The sequence below is a fragment of the Pelmatolapia mariae genome, linkage group LG10_11, assembly GCF_036321145.2.
Source record: "Pelmatolapia mariae isolate MD_Pm_ZW linkage group LG10_11, Pm_UMD_F_2, whole genome shotgun sequence".
In the NCBI taxonomy this organism is placed as follows: Eukaryota; Metazoa; Chordata; class Actinopteri; order Cichliformes; family Cichlidae; genus Pelmatolapia; species Pelmatolapia mariae.
Genome location: NC_086236.1, coordinates 63,064,113 through 63,091,097, shown reverse-complemented (window position 1 = coordinate 63,091,097; position 26,985 = coordinate 63,064,113).

Below are 26,985 nucleotides of genomic sequence, written 5' to 3'. Positions count from 1 at the left end.
CCCCCATACATTATGTCATGTAAGTCACAGCTGAAGAACTTGAGTGCCTTGGATCAGAATTAAAACTGTGACTCATCTGTATAAAGATTAAAAACTGAATTAGAAAAATAAAAACTTCTAGCTCTTCACTGACTGAAGGCAGAAGCATTTTTGAACACACAAATCAAGAAGGGGAAACTTAGATCTTTTCATTTCAAATTTTTGGTCTCACACGTTTACACCTGAGAAAAAATAATGATGCTAAGTGAAGAGAATAGCCTGTTATCCCATGTCTGCATACCTGGCCTATCAATATAAAGACTTTGGTCTTTATGTCATCCATATCAGATCAGACCTCTTTTTGTGCTTCCCTTACTTGTAAATTAATGTGTTATGTATGTATGCAGTGTGTACATTAATCATCTACATCTAGAGGCATGCTTTCTGCTTATGAAGTTTTCACTTTCAAGCTTGTCAATTTCAATTCATCAGAAAAATATTTTCTACCAAAAGACTAACATGTTAAAGCTGAGAAAGTTCAGCACGCACAATACAGAGCTAAACTTCGCATGCTGAGGAAGAGGAGACATTATGATTCAATGAACTTTCTCTTTGTCTCTCTTTGTTGTCTTGCCCAAGGCAATATGAGAAGCTCCTGAGGAAACATCTGGCATATCAAGGAGGCAGTTTCCACTGTCTCACTTCTCACGATACCCAAAACAAATTTGTGAATAGAGAGTGCTGATGACGGCCCACGGTGCCTCCTTTCTGCTCCACAGTTTCACTAATAAACATCCCTGTGTTTAGCTGTCTTGTGCCTAAACAGTCATTATGTCATTTAAGGTGTTTTTCAGTTCCAAAATTTTGGCAAAGCGGCTACTGACCACCCCAAAAACGACAGCTGAAAAAAGCAAACTTGAAAATCAACCCTTATATATTCCATCTGACTGTCCACACTGAATTTTCTCGAATGCTCCAAATGCTGCTCCTAGCCTTTAACCACTCGGTGCTGGCTACGGTGCCAATGATTTATTGCACAGGACAGCTGTCACACTCACCACTGAGTCACACAAAAAGACTCGATGGTCATTACTGGCATACCCATGTCTTCATTTAAAATACCTTACTGTCGATATCACCACAGTAGTGGGGATTTTGACAGCAAGGTATTTATTTTATTAGTAGTGTTTAATCTAGCAGCAGTAGCAGAGTAGTCTTTAGTCGAATACAGACTGTAGCAACAGACATTAACAATGAAACCAGATGATGGGAGAGTTTGGCTTTCTGCTTGTATGCACGTTACTTCAGAAATGAGTAACATGCAGGAAATCAGTTTAGCCTGGAGAGATCCATTCCATCTATCAGCTCCACTAGTTCGCATCTCTAATTATCTTTGTTTTGATTGATGGCTGTGTGATGATTGTTTAAGCTAAAAGTTAAACTAAATAAACAATAATTATTAAATTAATAAATTGTTTAAACATTAACATGCTGCTTGGCAGGAACACCTGTGAGTGAGCAGAAGTTCTAGGATGAAGGATTCACTGGATGGATCAATATGCAGCTTGCATGATGAGATAGTGATACGAGGTGCAAATGAACAATGATACTCCCTCAAGGAATTCCCTGAAGCAGGCTGCAAATGAACTTCAATAATGCCTCAGATGAAATACCAACATATAGCATAGGTGACACACAATATCAATAACAACATCTCATTAACAGTCTCTACAGCATGGCTAGTATCATTTATACCTTCTGAGCCTGTGTGTGCATGTGTGTGTTTGCATGTCATCATGACAAAACGCCATCGTGGAAAGGAAACCTGTAGTTTAAATGACCACAAAGGTGATGTTAACAATTTCGTTTTGATGTTTATATGTCTTTGGTGATATTGACACAACAGTGCAAGACACAGTCGCAAACCTTTACAGGTGAGTAGCTGAGATCAAAATGAAGGTCAGCCTCGAAGACAGGCAAGAACAGAGCCATGAGTAATGACTGCACAGGGGAGACTCTGGTAAGGGAGCCATTGCACAGAAAAAGAAGAGAAGGGACCTTCAAAGTAAAATCCTTAAGAAGATGTGGCAGTGAATCCTGTCGATTCCTTATTTAATGAAATTTTGAACTATTTCGCAATTTAACAGGTTAAACATTTATTAGATTCCTACAGTAATATGCAGTGTGCATAAAAACACATTTCTGCCTATAAACCAGTTTGGCCAAATTTGCAGGGTTAACAACAAAGTACACTGAAGTGCCATGGAGATGACAGTCTCTATTATGGTTTTGAAGTGAAATATGTGAGTCGTTTTATTTAGAGATGTTGACAGGGCACACTACATTATTCGGGTCATCTGTCCACACAGTTATGCCACAAAGTTACCCAATGTCAAGCTGTGTTTTCTGACTAGAACGATGTCCAGTCCTTATCAAGTACAAACATTTGATGGATCTATCACACTGTGTTTCATCAAGGGTCAAATATAACCCAAATATACACATGCAGACTATAACAGGCCCTCTGACAACAACAGTACTATTAACAATAAAGTTAAATGAGCACCTTAACTTCTAATTGTTCCAGTTAGTCTAAAATGTAACATTTAGAATGAGTTTCCTTTCCCGTTTCTCTGTACAGGCTGTCGGTTAACAGCGTGATGATAAGAGGACAAAACAAGCAAAGCTAACTGCGACCGCTGCTCTGTAACAAGACAAATTGAGTTTGATAGCAAAGTTTAGTGTGTTAAATTATGAGCAGAAATTGAAAACTAGACCAAATAATGGTACAAGATGGATAATTAGAGGATGAACAACACTGAATAACGAATATGTGTGCCAAACATTATGGCTTCTCACTCGTAATTTGTTAGTCATTAAGATTCAGTCTTGGGAAAAAAGATAAATATGCCTTGCAAAATTGTGTGCCAATATAACTGTTATATTTCTTTGTGGAGTGAAAACTTTGACCTGCTGATGGGGCTAGAAGATTTCCAACGATTATTTTAGTCTAGTTAAAACTGAATGAAATATACAGTTTATAGAATTATTTTCTAATGAGGCTGACATTAAATGGTTGAAGTCAACATAGGTGTAAGCCCTGACACCTTTCTATCGTTACTGACTTTTGTTATTGACACTGGATCTAATTCAGGAAATAATTATGTTTTTTTTTTCACATTTGGAAAGTTGGAAAAGTGTATGCACCCGAAACATCTTGCATGCACATATAAAGATTTCAATGCATATGTAAAAGTCCTAGAAGGATCCTAAATTTGGAAAATCATCTGTGACATTGGTTAAAGTCACAATAAGCCCTGCAGCAACACTTTTTTTCATTGAGAATGAGGACGAGAGCTTGTAAAGCTCCAGTGACCTCTGTAATCATCAGGTGGTGAAAATGAAGGTACATTTGCTTTAGGTGTTGGCAATTAATTCAGACTGGGACCCACTCCAGATTTCTGTCCCCTTTTTTTTCCCCCCAGAATATAATGCTCCTCACCTCACTTCACCTCATCCACCTACTTCCCACCCACTCGTCTTACACACAAAAAGAGCTCATACTCACACAAAATTTCACGAAAACAAATGCTGAAATGTAATCACTTTGCATTTTTCCACCTATTTTCACAGACATATGATTATGCACAATTATTTGATATAGGTAAATAAGCATTTATTACTCAGTCTAATCATTTTTCTAATGATATAAACAGTGAGACCATGTTCCAGATTTTAGGATGCATTGCCTTAAATCTACAGAGCTCAATAACAGGCTCAAAGTCTAAGAGGAAAGCATACTCATCTCATATAATTAGCTTGCCAGTGCTTTCCATGTGCAGCTAAACTCATTTAAAAAAAAGTCTCTGAATCTTTCTCTAAAACGCCGGCACCACAGCAGGAAAAAAAAAAAACAACTTTAAGATTTCTGATTCAGGCTTTTAACTGTAAAATAATGCAGCATTTAAAAAACCCCCTCATTTTATAAGCAATGCTACATCTGACATGGGGACTGGGGTATTTTCTCTGGATGCAGACAGCAGCTTAAGTGTATGTTTGCATATCTGGTCAAGTGAATTGGTAAATTTTAACAGCGAGAGAACACAGGAGCAGCGAGGTTTGACTTTTGTGACAAGGGTGTACAGAACAGGCACAATGTGTGCTCAGTGGGCAGGAAAATTGATGACAGCGTATATCTTGAGGCTGTATACCTGCAGTGTTAAAGATGTCACACTGCTGCTGGGGACAGTTGAGTACTAGTGATTAAAACAGAAAAGGACAAAGCACTGCTACTCAACAGCAGCTACTTTTAAAAAATTTGATACTGGTGACAGCTCCACAACCTCGACACATTTCACGGTACTCTGTATCTTTGGATTTTTTGCTGCCTTTGTTTCCCAGCAGGCTGGGTCTGCCCTGGTAAAGACATTCTTGCTCCAGTTTTGGTTGCATCACATTTTCTCCAAATAGGATCAGTCAGGGATTAGTTATGAGGGGAGAACAGAATCAGCAATCACAGTGACATGTTGCCTTCTTTTCACCTGGAGGGGATCTGAGCGCATGCATGAGCTCGAGACAGATATCACCTCTCACCATCTGATACCCAGAATGCACACCTGCAGAAATGTGGGTAACACCTGCGTGAGCCTCAGCCTTATTTATTTATTTTTTCTTTATATTTTCTTGCTTATTTCTGTTGCCCGAGGCACCTCTAGATGGCACTGTGCAGCTGTTTGTGAAATGTTGCTCCGAACAGTGATGCCGTGCTTCTGTCTTTGTGACTCGTCTGCCTGGATCCACTGCTGTGTTCTGAGGGGCGTTTGAATGCCTCATTTCACTCTTATGCTATCCCTCTTTTTTGCTTATTTTTGTTTTTCACAGCCAATTGTGCTCAGAGAAAATGGCACTTTGGCCAGTCAGTAGGTCAATAAACGATAAAGCACTGTGCAGAAGGAATTTGCAGCTGGATCAACTGTGTCTCTCAGTAGTTTGCCTTCATAAATTTTGGCCATGATGAATTAAGGTTTTTTTTCATGATTTTCACCAATGTGGCACTCAACTTCAAAATAATGGACAGAGACACAAGAAAAACTTAAGCTAAATAACCTTGGAGCAGCCTCTGGCAAAATACCCAAAGCTGTGCTTCAAGTCTGGTCAAGGTCACTACATTAGTTTCACGGGGGGTTGGATACTCTTCCTGATCTGTTTCCACTTTCAAAATTTGATCCCATTCCGCTTATTATACAGCCAGCCAGATATGACCCACCTGGATACATTAGTCACCCCTCTGCAGCCCCTTTAACCTGCTCTATATGTCGCACAAAGGACAAAAAAGGAGCTGTGAAGACAGAGTGAGGGAAGCCACTATTTTATATCTGCTAATGAAATTAATCATTTAATATCTCGGTGCTTGTTAAGACTGAAGAGGGTATGTGAGAAAATGTTAAATGCATGGCATTTATTTTTGTCTACTGTAAAAAAAAAATGCAAACAAACAGAAGCGTATGATAAAAACAACACCAATGCCATAATTTTAAAGCTCATTTCAAAGCAGTTGGTTTAAAGACTGTCGATGGTGAAATGTAACGGTACAATATTCAAGTGCTGTACTTGAGTGTCTGGAAGAATAGCAATGACGTACCTCTACTTTTACTTCAAATACTGCAGTATAGCCTTACTTCATATATATCTAAGTGAAAAATTATCATTTAGTATGACAGCTGCTGGACATAGTTATAAAACATACACAGAAACCCTTTCATGATAGTTTATGAAATAAGTGCTACAGATGAAAGTCTCCATGGGTCGTAGGAACTTCCTTTCAACATCCAACAGTATTAAAATACTCTTTACATCTTAATGGATACATTTAAGGCCAATAATGAACTTTGAGACTCGACTTTTGTGAAAAATGAAGAAGACTTGAACCTAATGGCGATCGGTTTCAATTATTGAAGGCTCCCACAGATTCTGAATGGACTATTTTAAAAGTCAGTCAGAAACCCAAGAAATATAAAACGAATGTTCCACCAGAGATGCTGCTACGTAAGGAGCATTTCTCTGATAATAATGAGTCTAAATCGTGGCATTGCATTTGTATATTGGCGCCACATTCAAAATGATCCACGTCTTGATTTTCCAAGCTCCTGCTTTTCATAATGTGGCATTGTCATCTTGTTGGGTTTTTGGCAAACTGTACATGGAACAAACATATTAGCAGCATGTGTGCAGCGCTGTGAAGGAAAGGAAATAAATTACAGTCTCCTGCTGGATCAGCATGGCATTACATATTAACATTATCATCTGAAAGCACATTTTCGATTTTGCATGTTCAATGCCGTGTGGCTGTGCCAGATATGAGAATATGCACAGAGAATCGGTAAAGTATATTTCACGGCTAAACTATAGTCACTATGTTAAGTGCCAAAACACAGTAATATACAGATTTTTATCTTCACATACACTCCTGTAAAAATAATGTCACCTTGGTCTCAGGTGAAAAAGAAAACCAAAAAATCTTCAGTCTCAGCTGCTGCATTTAGTTTGCTTTCAATTGCCGCTTATAGGACAAAAGCCAGAGCAAAGAATAATGGAAAGCTAAAATGCCCTTATAGTGTGTCCATGAGGGTAACACCTGTAAAGTTGAGGAAATGTATTTGAGTTTCCTTGAGTTCTCTCTGACTAAATGAGGTAAGATAGTGTTTAATACTGGGACTTGGCAACAGCTTTCAGACCATAAGATCCCGCAAATCCATCTGCAGAAAAAGCAAGGGTAAAAAACATTTTGGTTGTTATTGTCAATTCCCACTGGAGCTGTGGCAGTACTAAGACTGCAGAGGATACTGATAAGACAGCAAAAGAGACTCTACACCTTATCTCACTGGCACAGTCCTTGTTCGCTCAGATTCCTTCCTTGCTGTACGTGGAAAAAAACAAACAAAACACAACACATTTTTTTTCTTTTTTTTCTAATTAATATAGCAATTTCTTATTGTAAGCAACCAGACAATCCCGGCAATCGTGTTAATACTGAAAAAGAGAACGCTTTGTCAATGACGATGACTAAAATGGGCAAAAAAGATTTCCTCGTTTACATTTTCAATATTTTTTTAATGATGTCTCTCAGTGTTTTTCCCGCACATCTTTTCAAGGCGTACGCTCATTGCAAAATCAATTATCTGAGATCATAACCAAGTGTTTCTGCGGCTGATGATAAGAGCATCTGCATCAGGCAGACAAATGGAAGAATAGACACCGTATTTAGAAACACATTCTGACATCTTACTGAAACAATCTGACTTTATTAAGGAAGACTAATAATGGTGTCCTTTGGATATTACAGGCTCATGCTGTGGGTCATTAAGCCCACAGGGGTAAGAAGCAGTGCTGGTGACAAACAGCGCAGCTGGAAGAGTGACAATGACAAAGTTGGTCGCTGAAAACAAAAGTAAAGGTCTCTTCCTACTATGTGGTCTGAATGCTTCATCTCAGACATGTCATTTAATGGGTGTTATACATGAATGATGGACACATAAAAAGTCACCTTGCCGGAGCCCTGAATTTGTCCGGCTCAGTGATCTAGCTGCACTTGTGACATCGCGGGGGCCTGTAGTCATATACTGAACATCCCGCAGTTCTGTTATAGACAAAGACGCTTTAAATAGAGTGGGGTACTCTTATCTTCTCCAACCTTCAACATGAGGCATTTTTTTCAGTCCAAACCCTGCATAGCTCATTGAGTATATTAGCTCACACATTATCTGGGTCCACTCATGCTAATAATGCATGCAGTTGCAGTAAGTCATTTTGGGTGAAAGGATTTGCAAGATGTTGTATATCATGTTTCACATAGAATCTACTAAACACCCTGTAGCATAGAGAGAAAATGTCGAGAATCAGTTTCTGCCTGCAACAGCATATCATTTCACTCCCCCTCAACATGCTGAAGATAAGAGCAAACAAGTGGGTCAAGCTGAGAGGAGATGATATTTTTGGGAGGCAGCCATCTTTATGTCAGGATCAAAGTGAAGTGGCTCTGTCTTCTGTACCCCTGGGCTTTCTATCAACAACTCCTTAAGTCTCAAAAGGGGATAATCTAAAAGGTAGGTATTATGTACGCAAAGCAATTCCACTCTTGTGGTGTAATTTTCTGTGAGAATCTTTAAGAAGCCGCACGTAAATCTCGTAATCAAAGATCTCCGCATGATAAACCATTACACGCTCAAACGCAGAAACCCCACAAGAACCCATATAATTCTCATCAGGCAAGCTTACCTGATGTGACGCCATTTATTACAGTCTAAACTGACTGCAGCGGTAAGCGTTACATGTTTTCCCACAAAACACCCAACGTTATTTCCGAGGTATTACGTTTAATAAAAGTCTATCCCCGCTGTGCATTTACAACTGCAAAAATAATCTCCCCCTGTTACAAATCCGAAGCTGTTGCACATTTAACGGCACAGTGCCAGGTAGTGTCAGTTGTGTGAAAGTGCTTCACCGTGCTTCAGGCCTAATGAACTACACATAGTGATTGCTTTTTGCAAAACTTACAGCTTACACTGCAGGCGCTGATGAGATTGTTATCTATTCATTAATAGATAAACAGATCTAGAATGTGACTGGCTGTTGCTTCCTGGAGGGATGTGTCTAAGTCTTTGACATTCATCAGCGTTCCCCTATCTATATCATTAAAGAACTGTATTGGAATTTGATGAAAAACTGTTTTCAGGTGTATTCTTGTTGAACTCCATGAATAATCCTAATTGGATGGAAAATAGCTAACTGCTGCTCCATTTCCCTTCTCGGATAAGGACAATCTTCAAAAGGTGCTATGCACAAATTTGCCTCTGCTGTACACATCATTCACCACTCCTCTCTCTCTCTGTGTGTCTCTGTCTCTCTGCATCCTGAGTTCTAAACAATTATGCTGAGACAACAGCTATTACTGCCTGTTATCCTTTATGGTTGATTTTCACATACAATGTGACTTGTTAATAACTGCACTGAGGACATCAAAAGGACACCTGTCCCATCCTATCAGCATCACTGTCAGTGAACACGAATCCCTACAGGAGGAAAAGAAAGAAAAAAATATTCCATTGCATCACAGATGGCTCGAGGTGGCTCACGACTGGAGGGAAAATGTTTCAGTTTTGACTAGCAACCAACAGCAGCCAACCAAGTACCAACATACTGTACCTAAATAAACAGCAGACTCATGCTTATGCTCTGCACAATATAAGATGTTGTGTTAAAATCTGAATATATATATAAAACATCACCCTTTGTTTGGAAAATGTATTATCAGGATGATGTTCAACATTGCTATGATCATGGAAATGCCAAATATTAAGGCTTGACTGGGGAATCATTCAAATAAATGATATTATAAAATGTTAAAAGTGAGAAATTTTATAATATTTTTAATGGTAATTTAGAATTTTGAATATGAGGAAACTATCTTTAAACCGAGGCAATTTTAAGTATTTCTGTTTACTTCATTTTTATTGAAGTGGTACATGTAAAATCACCCCGGTGGTAAAGTGGTTAGGTCACATACCACATGGTCTACAATGCCCTTAGCGGCTCAGTCCCTGGTTTAACTTCCAGCCAAGCTGACCTCAGCTTCATGTCATTTCCCTCATCTCCCTCCCAACAGTCGCTGTGTATTTCTACTGTGGTACAAACAGAAGTGAAAAATATTTATAAAGTAATTTCTTCCACTGTTAGAGAGTGAAATGTTGTTTGAAGTGAAATGATCTTAGCTGGACATTTTTACTTAACGCCACAATCGATACACAGATAGAAAAATCAGCCCAACCCCAAACTGTAGTTTTATTCCCTTCATAAACACACGTTCCACCTTTTATACGATTCCAAAAATGAATGGCAGGCAGGTCAGAGATAGGCAGAGCTTCAAAAACACAACATGAACATGACACATATAACAAAACCAGGCATGTGTTATTGGCTGGACAACAATGACAAGTTGAGAACAAAGACACACTGGCTTGGAACATGTGAAAAGACAAGGCTACAGGGAATTAGAAATGGGTGTGTAACTGGGTGGGGAAGGTCAGGTGATTTAAAAGGCATGAGCACAGGGAATACTACAATAGAGGTAGATGTGGGAGTCAGAAAAGGTAGAAGCATCTGCTGGAGAAATGGAGGAAATGACTGCAAAGCCCTTGTATAAATTCAGTAGCCTGAGAAAGTGTAAATGTGGCTGAGTGTAAAAGGACAGAGACAGAATAGAGACAAAAGAAAGGAGTTAAGCAGCCACTGTGAAACATTATCATGCGACGAAGATTTAATGACGATAATAGTAAGTATTAGCCACATTATGCAGCTAACTGGTTGGTCATGAAATTAAACTCCCAAGTGTTAAGTCAGATGAGAGTGTTAACCCTCAAGACTGGAGGCTCAATGTGAACTCCAGTCAGTGACAGGGTGGAGAAAAAGTCTCTCTCTTGATTTCCCTGTACCACTTTTGAGCCACAAGCTTGACAGTTTATTGATCTCCCTCTCGTCTAATCAGTAGCCTTGTCACATTATAACAAAGGGGAGCCAGCCAAAATGAAAGCAATTTACTTCAGCCCAGTGAAGATTGCAGGGCAGGGTGTAGTAGTTTTCTTCCCCTTTCATAGACAATCTGATATAGGTAGTGTAGCTCACCCTGAAATCAAAACAATGTCTGAGCACATTCAGTCTGGCAGGGTGAAGCTGGGGGCAATCAAACACTCCAACCAATTGTCCAACTTAAAATTACCTATGAATGCCTTTATTCAGTCAAACTAGGTTCTGACGAATGTTTAAAAAAAAGTGACAAAACATGTTTGAAACTTTAAAGATTTGCTGGTGAACCCTTGTTTCTTGTAAAGCAGCAATAGAAAATGAAATAAAACAATTAGCAAGTGAATATGTCTCCATTATGTGATGGTGGTTATTTAATCCATTAAACATGCTCATTGTCTCAAGTGTCTCATGAGATACTGAAGGTATGTTGTTGAAGGACTGTCCTTGCAAGGTTCAGAGCAAAAATATGAATGCTTGCGATTACCATTTAGATTGTGAAGCCTGCAGGCTTGATACATGTGCACATGGTAATTGAATTTGCACTTCCCTTTAAACAGGGGAAGCAAACCTGGCTGCATGTTGTCATGTTTCTGAAAACATCGCTTTAATAATAAGATTTCTCTTTATGCCTGTTCACTTAATATTAACTTTTAAAATGAAGTATCCAAGAATATATCCAACGCTAAGGATACGTGGTCATATAAAACAGCTCTAATTGGCACCATGTATGTACATTAGTTGCACCGATGTTCTAATTTGCAAGAAACTGTTTGGCTTCACACTAACCTCTGATATCAAGTATTACAGCACTCTGTATACAGACAAGCCCTGTGGTTTAGGCATCGGAGTGCTGTTTCAATTTAGAGTCCCTCTGGTAACATAAAATGATTTACTTTTGTATCCCTCAGGTCATCATTGGAAAATCTTGTTTACAGGTATACACAAAGTTGAGTTTCAAAAGGCATCACAATGGCATTGAGAGCGGTCGCTATGCAACCAACGAAGTCCATGCCTTGCCGTGACCTACCAGGTGACCGAGTCTTTCTGGCGCTGTAAGCAGAAATCATAGGAAGTGAGCTGACACTGCACCTTCAAAACCAGAAAAAACCCCTTCAACACAAAAATCCCCCCCCCCTCAAAACCTCCCGCATTTGTCTGTGCTTCCCAGTGTCATATGCTCCAGTATTAATAGTGTTCCCCTGTGAAAATGTTTACAGTGCATCCCATTCATCACAGCATCCTCACAGTCTAATAAAAATGCCCTTTAAGGTCTTATTTTCAGTCTCAGAATTTAAAAGTGCTTTTGATTTTGGTAGTCTGCCCTTCGGCTTCTCTGGAGTCCTTCTTCACTCCATTGGGATTGAGATCACTTTGGACTTTGGGTTCAGAGAGCAAATGCTTAGGGATTGCTAGAAACATAATAAAGTTAGTGAGGTAAAATCTCTAGCCTGAATGAAAAAACTGCAAGGTCTACTGGTCACAGAGTTCTCTGCATGGGCTTAATGCAAACTGACAGAATAGAAAAGCTAAGAAGAACAAATCTGAAGATTTGGAGATCATCATATCACTCACTTCAGTGGCAAAGCAGAATGTAGTAAACATCTGCAGTAAACTGTCTGTGTTAGCATTGGTAGAAGGCTCGAAGCAAAGCTTTTAATGGTAAAAATTTCCAGAGGTGGATTTGTTCTTCTGGTTGTTTTCCTCGGTATTGCATCTATCATTCTGGCTGGATTTGACCCAGCATCTTCTGCCTCTGTTAGCATGATTGACAATTGCACCAGTGGGATGGTCATCAGGGGCAAAATACATGCTGTATCGTTCGATGTTTTAAGCTATTACTGCTAACTGCAATGACTATCCTTCATATTAAATTATGCTATTTTACTACTTGCACCTTATTCTCACAGCGGTGGCCTGATAATGAGCTAAAATAATTGTAACACTGTTCTTAGCAGGACAGTAGTATAAATTGTTGATATCCTCGCTCTCCTGAAAGCAGTTTTACAAAAGCATCAAGTAGGGCCAAGAAGAAAAGCTTAAACAGTTTCTTTCAGCAAGAATAAGACCTTATAATGCTCATAATTACACTGAGTAGTCAACAATACCGTAGGAAGAAAAAGACTTTCAGTAAAATTGTCCAGAGAGGTAATCAGCTGAAATTAAAGGTACATCACTGATGATTATTAATTTGCCACATTTCTCATTTATGGTTGACCTTCAGTTCCCGTATACTGCCACTATAAGTAAACCCTACTTTGAGCAAATTCAGACAGATATGTAATTCTTATAGCCTAAACTTCAGCTACTTCAGCTAAAATTTGCATTCTATCCATCTGTGACGACTGGCTCTAGTGTTTGACAAGCTAATGCTACTGTGAGACAGCTGTATTTTAAGGTCATCAAATAAAAACACAGTGAAGAGAGAGCGATTATAACTAGGCTCCGGTACAAAAAGGAATTTTCCTTCAGCTGTCATAAAATGCTCTGAAAGGAAATTCTTCAGATTTTGGTATGTCTCACTAGGAATTATGGGCACATACGACCACTCAGCCACTTAGCTTACAAGTAGTTTGCCCTTTATGCAGAAAGACAATAGAGAAGGACACAAAAAGTTATTGTATTGGATGCACATGTAGCAAGTATAATCGTCATGCAGGTGAACATAGATTGTGTCGGTCCCGGCATGTTATGTGGAAAATTTCTTTGCCAAAACTTGATCTGTATATATGTCTGCATGTACCACATTTCATGAAATCCACATTGACCACATGAATTTCATGAAACTTTGTGTGGGTGAAGAAGGAACCTATTCAAAATACACGTACAGATCCAGATCACTTTCTTGAAAATTGCAAAATCAGAATCAATCAGAATCAGAATCAGAATACTTTATTGATCCCTAGGGGATCAATAAAAACTGGGCATTGTCCTTGTTGAATGCAGGCTTGTCAGAGGCAGTTAATAAACAAGCTTTATTTTGGTGGAACAGAAGTCCAACAAGAAGAAAACAGAGTCCACAAAACCAAACGTGAGACTGACAAGAGAACATTTATAGGGGGGAAAAGGCTTTATAAATACACAGAGGTAACTAGGAAAATTGAACAGGAAGCACTAGAGTACACAGCTGAACCTAATCAGAGGAAGACAAGGGAAGCATATTTAAATACAGCAAACATGAGACAAAAGAATGTCAAAATAAAACAGGAAGTAACTAAACATGGGAACATCTAATAGAGTTACAGAGATTTAAATAGTGTAGCTGTGTTAAATAGTAGTGAAAGATTGATACTTTGCATTCATACCTTTGAAGTGAGAACAATATGTTCATTTATTGATTGATTTATCTATCCATCTATGTGTGCATTTTTTTATCTTAATGCTGCCATCAATTGTGAAACTGAGTGTTCACTGTTCATTTCTCCTTCATAACAGCATCATTGAGTCTTTATTTTCACATCCGTGTGTTGTTATAATCCTAGTAATGTATGGAGAGGGTAATGAAGCATCTGCTCATCTGCCTCGAGGTCACATAAAAATACATCAGTACCATGCCATAAACATGAGCTTCTCTCACCTCTCTTCCCATCACAAAACAGAGGCTCCCCTTGAGCTGTGAATGTTGCACATCTGGCGTGAAAGACATGAAGTGTCTCCAAGAAACACAAGATACAAGACCCCAAAAAGACGAAAGTGTTGCACTTGAGTACATGTTAGTGAAGAGACTCAATTTTAGTATAAGAAGGACAAAAAAAAAAGCTGTGTGGATGGTAGGTATTGCAATGTACTCCACAGTGCTGCAGGTTTTGGATGTACTGTAGTATTTGGGTACTTACTACTTTACATACAATCTTTCAACCAGATCTGACTGGAAGAAATATAATTATGGAATCGACATCTGGTCTTGAATGACAAAGAGATGGATTAGAACAAATGAAGGCTCCCTGTCAATAATCCCTTGAGAAAATGGAAATTACTGGACCATGAATAGGTTTCCAAATCAAATGTAATGGAACAAGGGGCATGGATTTAGCAGGGAGGTGAAGAATGCAAGATAGGATTTTCTGCACATTTCAAGTCACATAAGGTGCAAGGGCAACGCCTTTAAACAGATACAGTCCATAAAATATTTACAGTTCTATGTTTCATAGCTTTATTGACATGGATCATTATTGCAGATATGCATGAACATGATTTTGAGGGTCTAAGAGAAGTAAAAAAGGGTTGTTGTCATCAATATGAGAGACGTCTTTGCATTAAATTATCCTAAATACTCAAACAGGCTTACCTTAAAAAATAATAATAAGAAGAAGGAAAATTAGTTACTAAAGGTTTTGCATGTCTTGACGGCCTTCATCAGTTTGATCTTGTTAGATTCAGTGTAATTGAGTAATTGACTGCTTGCATAACACAATGACCTGAGCCCTTTACTCTGTTCTCTGTTTCACAAATTAACCTAAATTAACTGCATTTCCAGAAAGCAGGTCTTAAATAACAGCAGCCAAGAGACTCAGATGGAAGGAGGTGGGGGGGGGGTTGAAAAAAGAACCCATCATCATCAAAACACGGGTAACAGTAATTGAGAAATTGGCCATTCGTAGGGAAAACATTGTTTGAGATTGGATGTCACTAGAGAAGGATAGCACATCCAGTAGCAGTTGTAAAGAAAATTTCTCACCACCTATTGTATGAGCTGCATGCAAATTATACCAGCGTGCAAGTGAGTAGGTGAAATAAAACCATCAAGTCTTTCCCCTCTGCACGAGATACATTTTCTTTGTTTTTGGCCTGGGGGTAAAGATATAATCATGGAAATGTGCAATAAGGAGCATGCAACTCTGTATTCCAAATTATCCTATTACTTCTTAAATGGTGCACCGCATAAACCTACCTTTAATTTGTATTTATTTTAATTAGGCTTTATGTTGTTTTTTTTTTTTCTTCCAGTGTGAATATGATGTTCAGTATTCATCTACATAACAATAATCTAATCAGGTTTTTACTCAGGGGCCTAAATAGAGGCTTACTAAAAAAAGTGCTGCATTGATGAGGGTGGGAGCATAAAATTCAGCTCTGCAACAATTTCACATCATTTGACATTTCATATCATTCGGTTTGATATTACAGAGCCTGTGGCATTATCTTCAGTTCAATGCCTTTTCCAATTTGAGATCCACTGCCTTCCTGATTTTACCCTCATTTGTAAATGTCACTTAAGTAGAAGTGATGGAAATAATTTGCAATGGTGTAAAAAGAAAGATATATAAGAAAAAAACTGAAGATTAAAAAGTGAAATGAGGGAGTGGAAAAAACATGGTGACAATAGCAACAGTGAAAACCATGCATATCCATGTTTAGTGATTTGAGTATTTAGATGAGCCATTCGTTGGACTTATGGGTTAAGAAATTGTTCCTATCTTCTTACAGGAAAAAAACGCATTTTCACCAAGCTTACAACAATACTTTACTTTTTCCTAGCATACAGACTTTTCATTTGACTGTCGTGATGGGAAGGTTTGGCATATTGTCAGCATATTTTGCATTGTACAGTTTGCAGGAAATAAATCAAGTCTGATCCTGTCCTCTGACAATTCTCAAGTCCTAAGGGAAATTTCCAAGGTTATATATTGAAAATCTCCACATAGAAAAAGAGAAAAAGCTGCTATAACATCAGAATGCAGACGATACTTAAAAATCCATCTTTTTTCCTTTTCTATTTCTTTTTCTGTAATGATCAAAGCTTTTCTTTATTCTTATACAGATTTCAGAAAACACCAGTGTTCTGCCATGGTATCAATTGTATCAACACACTACCTGACTAAAAAACAGTCTGTGGCAATGCCTCTGTGCACCTCACCAAAAACATAGCTAGAAATCCTGAATGAGCTACCCCTTCTTGGTGATGCCAGGCAGAGGCGAGACCTTCCATTATTAGTCTATTGTTGTCAGCTTTTTCAGTCAATGTGTCACACATACTCTCCTTCCCAATTCTCCACAGTCACACCATGCCCTTTGAGTGTTAAACAGGGTTAGGGTTAGAACTGGCTATTATGCGGCACATAATTGCACTTCGTCATGCTGCAGATTGTCCCAGTAGGGAGAATTGCAGCGAGGGACATTCTTATTTGAAGGGGATATACCAGCAGAATATTACTCAGTCATAGCAAATCCATTTTACTCTCCCTAGAGCAATGTTATGCATTCAAGCAGGAATTTTCTCTACACTCATTTGTTGTATGTACATATGAGCAGGTGCAAATAAGAGGATTGGTAGTCTTCATAGAGTCATAATTGGTTGGAAAGCTCAATTATAATTTGTCAGTTGACTGAGGGTGATTATGAAGGTATCTTGCATGCCAGGTAAACGAAAGTGATGAATAGAAAGATCCCTAATGGTGACAGATGTCACAGCAGAAGGGAGCTCTCCTCAACACGCTACTTTTTAGAGCACCAGTCAAACTTCATAGATGGTGCAAGCTTTCTGACAGGCTGACAAGTGGGACTCGTTGTTCTATTAGTTTCACCCTGTGTTTATCTTTTCTCTTTGCCTCTTGCTTCCTTGTCTGTAATGACTCAACTGTGCAATTTGTGAAATGTGGTAAGATCATTGTATAAATACCAGATTGTCTTAGTCAGTTTTTAATGTCAGATTATTAGTTTTCAAGATACAAAAAAGACTGGACAGTTAACTCATTGTGAAGGCAGAGAGGGAAGAATTCTGAAGATCCCTAACCCTTCACCATCAGTCTGGTAAGAGTATGTTAGGTGTTGAAATTTCTCCATGACTGGAGTCTGCCATTATTTCTCTTCAACTTTCTTCTTTGCAAGAAAATAGAGAACCAAATGCTATGATGGCGATTTATAACGAGAGGCAGCACTACTGATGGGAATTAAGCGGGAATTGACACTGTGATATTCAATATGTTTGTTGTGGTTAATATTAGTCCTGTGAGTTAGTAGCCAGGAAAAGATCCAGATCTAAAAAGAACAAATCCTTATTATAAAGGCAAACGCCTTCTCCCAAATCTAGTATCATGTATTTTTTCCCACTTATTCAGTTGGACAAACTGTAGTTGGTAGTTTGGAAAACTGGTTTTCATCAAAGGAAGTGGTGCTCTATTTGCCAACAGAACACAATACTAAAATGAATCCTGGCACTCTGTAGCGACCCTTTTTAAGATAATAGATTGTAGGAAACAAAATAATTTGTTTTTGCGTCATAATTATTTTCAAGCAATAGCCATTAATATTATTATTCAACAATCGATTTTCCACACTTTGCCGCCAAAGTACAACTTGGACTGAAACATGATGGCTAACAGTTGCTTGTTAATGGCCCATGCTTTTTGGCAGAGCCCGATCTGAGTTAGCTACAGAGAGAGTTGATTGATGGCCTGCTAATTGTGTCCTTGGTAAGCAGCAGATGCTCGGTCACAGATACTAGAAACAGACTTGTTCATGAAGGAGTACAATTGGTAACATTTTCGTTAGCATTTGTAAGCAGTATTTAAACATTATATATATGTTTTTTATCAGCTAGTACTATAACTGCAGGCAAGCTCAGTGAATTGATATGACTAAATTTGCATGGAGACTTTTGTTATTTGTGCATTAAAAAACAACTCTGCAAAGGAAACAACTGTACGAAGACAACAGCACTTCGTATCACATTTTAGTCTCCTTCTAATTACGTACTTAATGGACTTTCCTGCTCAAATTCAAAGTAATCTGCCAAGATTGCAATAGAATATAAGTATAAATACTCAGAGGTCTGCATGTATCAGTTTTGCGGGTAAATGACCATGTGTTTTCTGAGAACTTGAACAAAATGCCCAATCTTCATTATCGCACCAAAAGTGTCTCATTGGCCAAGACTGCTACAAAATATTTGCATGCAGGTATGTTAAAAGTGCACATGAAATCAAGAAATATGTTGGGTCTGTTCCCACAAACCCCGCTAGTTCTAGAGACTTATTCATCATGAAAGAAAACAAGGCAACAGTGTTCGATCGATTACTTGCGCAAGGGAGGCCTTTGGTCAAGAACCAGCTCTTGGAGCTCACGCTCCTAACCTGTCTCCAGCCCAAAGTCCTTCAAAGAGCAGCTTCCCTCGCAGCTATTTATTGACAAACTGTTACAGTTCACACAATAGTTTACAACACGTACCTCCCCTCTTAACCCCCCTTGGTTACAAAGACGAGGCACTGTATGTATATGTGTGTGTGTGTGTGTGTGTGTGTGTGTGTGTGTGTGTGTGTGTGTGTGTGTGTGTGTGTGTGTGTGAGAGACCTCCTGCTGGGCAGGAAGCTTACATCAAACAGACCTTCCAGATAGGATGTGTCTGTAATCAAACCTACAGCCCCTCACCCAAAAACTCAAGAATCTGGGGAGGGGGACTGTGGAATTGCTTTACAATGTAGAAATGGATGGTAAGCATAAAAATGACAAACATTTAACAATTCACTCTAACAAAATATTCATTAGATATATATATATATAAAGATGCATTAATAATAAAAACCAGGGGTGCAATTTTAGCTTTAGACAAAAACTCAAGTTGTCTTTCTATGTTTTTGTTAATGTTGAGAACATAACCTTAAATAAACTTTACTCCAGTTGACACTGAACAAAATGGTTGTTTAGGTTCACTGAGAGTTTCATATTATGACTGCTTGATTGCCTCACACACAGTGAACAAAGAAACTGCATTAATACAAATACACTTGCAATAAATAGTTAACCATAACTGATGCATGACATCTATTTTCCTCAACCTATTTGGGGCAAATCATAGTGACAGCAGAAAGGCAAGAAACCTCCTGGCCTCCAGCTCTTCCTACAAGGTTCCTTTGATTTCTCGGGCTGTTATTCCAGGACACATAGATGGCCAAAAAACACCTTAACTGGCTCCTCTCAGAGGAAGTGCAAAGAGGCAAGGGTTCACTGTACATTCTAATTCTTATATTATTGCATTGTTGTACATTATTCTTATTCTTAGCACTCCTTAAAAGAAAGGAGCAAAGAAAAACTTTTCTGTTGTAGTCTCATCTTTACTCAGCCACTGAAACCTTGTAACTATAGGCGAGGTTGTGAAGGAATTAAAAACTTCTCTGTCAATTTCTACCTCTGTACTAAGTTGGTATAAAACCTGTATCACAACTGTTTTGGTGTCTGAATAGCAGAAAATTGGCAGGATGACCATACTTTGGATTGTGGGTCTTTTTTAGAGCCTCCTCTACACTTCTACCACTCTGAGTAACGTACAATCACTGGCCCAGGCATAAGTGTATCTTGACTGATAAAATGATGAAGAAAAACCTCAGCATTACTCATAATCCTTCAAGAGCCTTTGTGCCCCCTGTCAGAAAGATTTCTTACTGATATTAAGGATTTAGAATTTCTTCACTTGCCCAACATTATGAACATTATGTCAAACAGCTACTAAAATCTTCTTTAAGAACAACCAACACCTTCTACATCCTCCAACACCACATTTATGTCTTTTGACCTCAGAGGCATCTTTCTTTGAGGCAGCTTCCTTCCTATTGATGCATAACTGTGGATTTCCTTAGGTTGCCATTACCTACAAGCTACCTTCTGACAACAAATCTAGCTTTGGAGAAGACACACTGTGATTCCTCTTTGTTTAACCAAGGTGAAAAAAATAAAAAATTTAGGAGGTAGGTGTTTTAGAGCCTGCAGGCCAGTTTGGTTTCGCTAGCTTCCCCAGCTGCAGGTTCCTACACGCCAGTAGGTCATGGTCAGTTGGCAGATCAGTTCTGCTTTTCAACCAAATGTACAAACAAAGTTTTGAGCGTTAAAACAATGTCTTTGGCATAAACCCACCAAGAAAATCCAAGAGGACCAAGATGCCCCAAACTGCTGTTGAGCCCACACTGTAGGTCTCTACATCAGCCTGAGCCTTCCTCCTCATTGGAGGACTTCTGAACTTCTGAGTATTCCCACACTAACTGTAATTCTCCTAAAACAAATTAACAGGCAGAAAAACAGAAAGGCAACTGATTAAAAAGGAATAAATTCTTTGTCAGTTAGTGTAAAATCAACAACAGAGAAACTATTATACCACTAAATTATTCAGATTGCTACTGGCGTCTTTAAATATTAAAACAGCGTTTATCCCCCAAATGTTTCTTTAAAATGCAGCAAATGCACCTCTGTTACACAATTCTCATCTTAGGGTTTCTGTAATCGCTACAGGCTGGCAACATTGTCATCCGATTTGTTTACAATTTTTTAACAACATAAATCATTATGCAAATACCTGTAATATCCTTGCAATTATTATTATTACCATAAACCGGCTTTCCTTTTCTGCTCTCTTATTATTTTTCTTTGCTATTAATGCAAAACCTAAAAATACAGCAGATTAATATAGCATCTCTTCGATTTCTAAATTGCTGGTGGGTCAATTAGTTAAATTTAATGTACAAACAAAGTTTGCTCTGACTGAAGTTATGCAGGTTGGAAAAAGTTATTTCTCTTGCTAGGGGCATTTCTGGATAAATTCTATGAACAAAAAAAGTGAATAAAATGCAAACCAGAGAACAAACTGACTAAATTATATGCTGTGGTTTTTTTAAGAGTATCATGAAAAATATATACTATCTATCATTATCTTGTTTAAGGCAAAAGTTGAATGCTTGTAGCTTAGGGGGTAATTCTTTGGCCCTTTCCTTCAAGTGTGCTCCCAATTTAAAAAACTAAAAAAAAGTTATAATAAAATGATTTTTGAATTGCAACACCATAAATTAATAAAAGATAAAAGACTGAGGTGGCTACACCTATTCCTGAGGCTTGAATCAACTAAAATCAAAACTACTGCACTTAGACCTCGTAACAGAATTAAATCTGCATTTAGAATGTGAAGTGTTGTATAACCCTAAAAACATTACGGATAACAAAAAGTGGGCACTCCCTAACATGCTCATTTACTATTCGTTTGCATCTGATTTTTTTCTTTTTCTTTTTAACATTTTGTTAGATTTCTGACATAAATAATATATATCTGATATAATATAAACATCTGAGATGAAAACTGAGATTGTGAAACTGTATTTAATTAAAGGTTCCCACACAATCCAAACTAATATCCCAACTAAAATATTTTGACAATAAAAATTAAATAAAGTGTCTTACTTGTGTAAGGAAATCCCTCATTGCACCCAAGTTAGCTTTGAGTGAAGATGAACAGAAGGCGTTAGATAAGGAAGTGATGGTTGTGAATGTGCTTTTATGGCTCACTCCTTTCAGTTTTTCTCAGAAGAATTTCTTTCTACCAACACACAAAGGACTGTTTCAATCAGTCTCTTTCTTGTGACTGAAAGATGTACTGGCTTTTGAAGCTGCATTCTTTGAGGATGATATTTATATATTATTTATACATCTTTTACAACCCAGAATTGGTCCAAATTAGCAGCATGATGTTTTGAGTGTTTATCTTTCTGTGAGGATGTTAAATATTTTGTTTGTAATTAGGTTTAGGTAAAGTGAAATCCACGTGTAACAAAATCGCAAGATTTCCTGACTATTGTAACAAGTATTCACTCTCTCATCCATATCATTAAATTAATACATAAAGTGGCTAAAGTGGCCATGGATTGAATGTAGGCACAGTGTTGGAAGTGCTGCATGGTTAGTACTAGTAGTTAGTAAGTAATGCTAGAAGAGTGCGAATACATAAATGCGAGAACATTACATATTATACTAAACCAGAAAAACAACAGCATATATGTTATAAGAAAAACAATGACAAAATCTGAGTCAATGAAACAACAGTGTGCTCTCTCCTGGAGCCCTTTTTGTGATTTAGATGAGTACATTTAGCATATAAATCATTTACAAATTACTTCTTCTTGCCATCAAAACCTTAGAAATCTGACTTTTTGTTCGGAATAAAGAACAGGAAATGAGATGTAAATGGTGAATGCACGCAATCAGTTTTCACTATTGCCACCATTTTTTGAAAAAAAAAAAAAAATCACTGATGACTCAATAACAGCTTTTATCACAGGCCATTCAGCTGCTGACTTCTTTCTGATGAAATGTGCTGATTTCCTCGGTAATGTGCAGAGCATTTGTGTCCTCTGCCTTTGGCTGCTCTGAGCTTCCAGGCAGCTGGAGGTGTCTGCAGCTGCTCTGTCCTCTGCCCTCTGACAGCCTGATAGCTTGGCTTCAAGTCACTCATGTCATTCACGTTTCCCTTCAAGAGTTAAATAGGACATGTTGCAATACGAACACTGATATCCTATTACTGACTGTGCTTCGGACTAATTTTCAGTTAATAACAAGTGACTAACTGGAAAAGAGCCAACAATATAAGTCACAATAGATTGGAATGTCAATATAGTAATGGAGTAAATGTTTATACTACAACTCAGTGTTCTTTTCCTTTAAGATCAAGGGGAAATGTTTAAGTTTAGGTGCTTGATGGTTAAATCAGAGCTAGTGTCTTTTGGATGCAGCTAGATCTCGGACATTTCAGGATAGAAAACAGAATATGATCCTTTCTCTTACATGCAAGGCAAAAGCAAGAGGTGAGCAAAAAAGTTTCATCTCATGGCGCTAGAGTCCAAAATATCATTTTATATCACCAATATCAATATTCGCATTTTCCTCGGGCACCACAATACTTACTTCCAAAACTTTCTCTTAAAATAATATTCATTATTAGAGACTACCCAAGCATTATGTGGGCTGTCCTCTTGTATATGCATGAGTGTTGGTTTAGCGACTTGTTTAACTCTGTTTCATTGTCAGAAGTTAAAAAAGTATGGCTCTCAGCCAGGGTGCCCTTGGAGCTGCTCTACCTCCTCATCCTGAACGCTCCATGGGCGAGAGCCCAGAGACCTCAAGACAGCAAGCAACAAAAGTACAAATAAACAGAAGCTGCCAATCAACCTGTACTATTTACTGCCTACAGTAATGGACGGCAGAGTAGAAACTCTTGTGTGTATTTGTGTACTGATTTGGTAGCCATTCATCGCTAGGCTAACACACAGACAAAGACAACCATTCACATCCACATTAACACACGCTGGGTTCACTGGTCATTATAAACTGGCTATATGGGTACATAAGTTGCAAAACTATAATTTGTTTTGTATTACAGGACAACATTTCACTCCTCATACAGAAGCAGATTCCTTTCAACCTCATCGCTCAGAGCATTTTTAGAGGTCGAGAAGTGTTAAGAGTGAGTGGTTTCAAACTAACCGATGCTTTGACTGGAAGAGAGGGCAGGTGTAATGGAGATCTGGTTAAGAATGTGGTAGTGTTTTCATTTAAGTTAACTGACTGAATTGTTATGTCTTTTAATACTATATGTATCAAATAGCTCTGGTGTAACAAGGTACATATTTGTCTGAAACCATAGTAGGGTAATGTCTGGATTACCTTATTACTTAAGAATATGTCTCAACACATGCGAAAGGCAGCAGCTGCCAACATTTTTAGTGCAATTTTGCTTTGTAATATTTGCGCTAACTAATCCTGATGTATCAAAATTCTGCCCCAAACCAGGCTGTTTTTAGCACAATAGAAAAGCGAATTACTCTGGAATAGGATTTTGAGTCTTTATGGATGTTTAATACATACTTCCACTCATTTTCTGCCTGAGGAAACTGCCATCCTTTACAACCTTCACCACCTTTTAAAGTCAACAGGAGGGGAGTATTTCATACTAAAACCATAGATCTTGGATGGAGTGACACCTTGGATCAAAGCACAAGCTTCTGTAATGTAGCTGAACTTTGGACTTAATGATTTCAAGGTTGTGGGCTTATTGCATCACTATACATCTAAAGACATTAATTTTACATTCCAACTAAAGTGAAGATAAAAAATACTGTCTAATAAAACTTGATAGATCATGTCAAAGTTAAATATACCATAGCTTATCTCATATTGCACGTTACTGGTATTTAAAGGGTTGGGAATGTTTAGGGGGGATTATCAAAGTTGTGATATTTAAAAATATTGCAGTTTGAGCAATCTTGTTACACATTTAATTATCTGTTAATTAATATGAAACATTTCACAGAATGAAACTTAAATTTAATGGCCATGTGTTTATGTGATGCATACAGTTTCAAAGTTTATTCCACAGTCTTGATAACAGACCAGTCTCCAGTACTAACTGGCTACAGAGTTATCATTAGTTTGCAAAAGTTCAACATTTTAGCTTACTACTTGAACATAAACTTGTTCTTTCACTCTTTTTAAGACTTCCAAGTAACGAGGTTCTTGATGTACCAGTCGCCCACTGGATTGAAGCAATAATGCTGAGAGTTTTACTGGTTAAAAACTGAGCTGCAAAAGCAAATTTATCAACTAGTTACTGACACTGTTTTAAACACCCAAACGCTCTTTAGTTAAATAGTAAAGCCCAAATGCTGACTAGTTGATTGGTAAGACGAAAGATTAGTAAAATATCCTTTGAGAAGTCAACTAAATATGTCCAAAATCTAATCTAACATGTCTAAAATACATGGTGAACATTTTTAGGGCACATTGTACTTCTACATAAACTATTTGAGCCACAACACTGAAACAGTTCATGCATAAAGAGCAAGCTACATGTTAAGCACATTGGGCTTTTTGTTGGACAAGATGATATTTTAGGTGAGTGCTGCAACTGCTTTCTATACCTATCAAAATGTCTAAAAACACTCGAATCCTGTCCCTCCTGCACTCTCTTGATTTCAGGATTTAGAAAATCCAAGTTGTGACAGAGACTGGCCAAACCAGAGAACATTAATAGTAACAGATAGGTAGCACAAAACACAAAAACACCAAACATATACCAGATACTAAAAGCTCAGACTAACCAAACTAAATGAACAGAGCACACACATGGAGAAAGTATGACAACAACGTGACAAAGACCAAAGAGAGACTCAGACAATAAATACACAGGAGGAAATCAGGGCAGAGAGGACACACCTGGGCAACACAGGCGAAAGGAATCTAACTGATGAGAGACAGTAAAAAAAGTAGAACATACACAACAAGAGGGACTGTCAAAATAAAACAGGAAACACAACACAGTCAGAGACCGAGACCCAGACTCAAGACATGGAAACTAGACACAGGGACAGAGACAAAAACCTAGAATCCTAACACTTAAATGAACTATCATGGTGGATCTCGCACTTCTAGGCAAGATACAGCTACCATAAAAAGGCTAAATTCAGTTAGTGACTCTAATCTGACTCTAATCATCACAATTTAAACTAATTTAACCTTGATCTGTGAACACCACAGTCTATACTAAACTCTACTAAACCAACTAGTATTTTCACGCAACCTCTGAATAACACATAATTTTTATAATTACTGTATATGCCAATTTGTATGTTTATTTTTGAAGATGTTTCACTATCTAAAAAACCCCCCCAAAATTTCAGGAACATATCCTTAACCAATTAAAAACTCTAAAATGAACAAGGGCATTACAAGTTAGCTTTAGATTTCCAGTTTATCAAATGTCACTTGCTCAACAGTCCTTGCCTTTAAAAATAATCTCTCTCGTGTGTCTCCTAGCCTCTTTCTTATATCTTATGATTTGCTCCATCTCTGTCACACATTACAATTTTTTACAGCAGCATTACCTTTAGCTAGCAGAAGAGTTTTCATTTGATATTTGTTCAGCTGTTTGAAAAGTAATATATATATATATATATATATATACATACATACATATATATATACATATATAAACATATATGTATATGCACTGGATCCTGAAGTAACGCGACCAACATCTGCACCTTGAAGGGATCAAAAAAATGAGAAGGATTCATGGATGTGTTGCGGGTGTTATTTTGTTGTTACTCCATCTCCACGCTGTCAACTGGAAGCAACTCTGCAGCACATAGAAAACTAACTTGACAGCCCACTTTAACCTCTGGGTGGTAGGTTAATCACATGATTACTTTGGCAGTAGAGTGAGGTACAAATCCTAAAAGGAAAAATTGCATACTGATTAATTTTGGTCATTATGAAATGTATACAATGAGAGCAGTGTATATTCAAAATCTGGCGACTTCTTCCTTGTTTTACAAGGAGTTGTCATTTTGACCAATATGAACAATTGTCAATACATTCTATTTTGTATGTGTTAAAATGTTCTTGGCTTTTGAAATATGAAGTTATTATTATGATTTCAAGTCTTCAATTAAATACTACCAAGTCAATAAGTTATTATTCTGAGTGATTTGGGTCGGTGCTTACTAGCACCTCACAAATTAGTTTGTCAGTTACAGATTTTTTCTTGGTGATTACGCCGATATTCAACCTTGTAGTACTGTTTCTAATGAGTCAGCAGTTGGCAGTAAACTGTAAATGAAACTGATAAACAGTTTTAAAGTAACATGCTACTATCATCACATTACATCTGTCAGTAACCCAGTA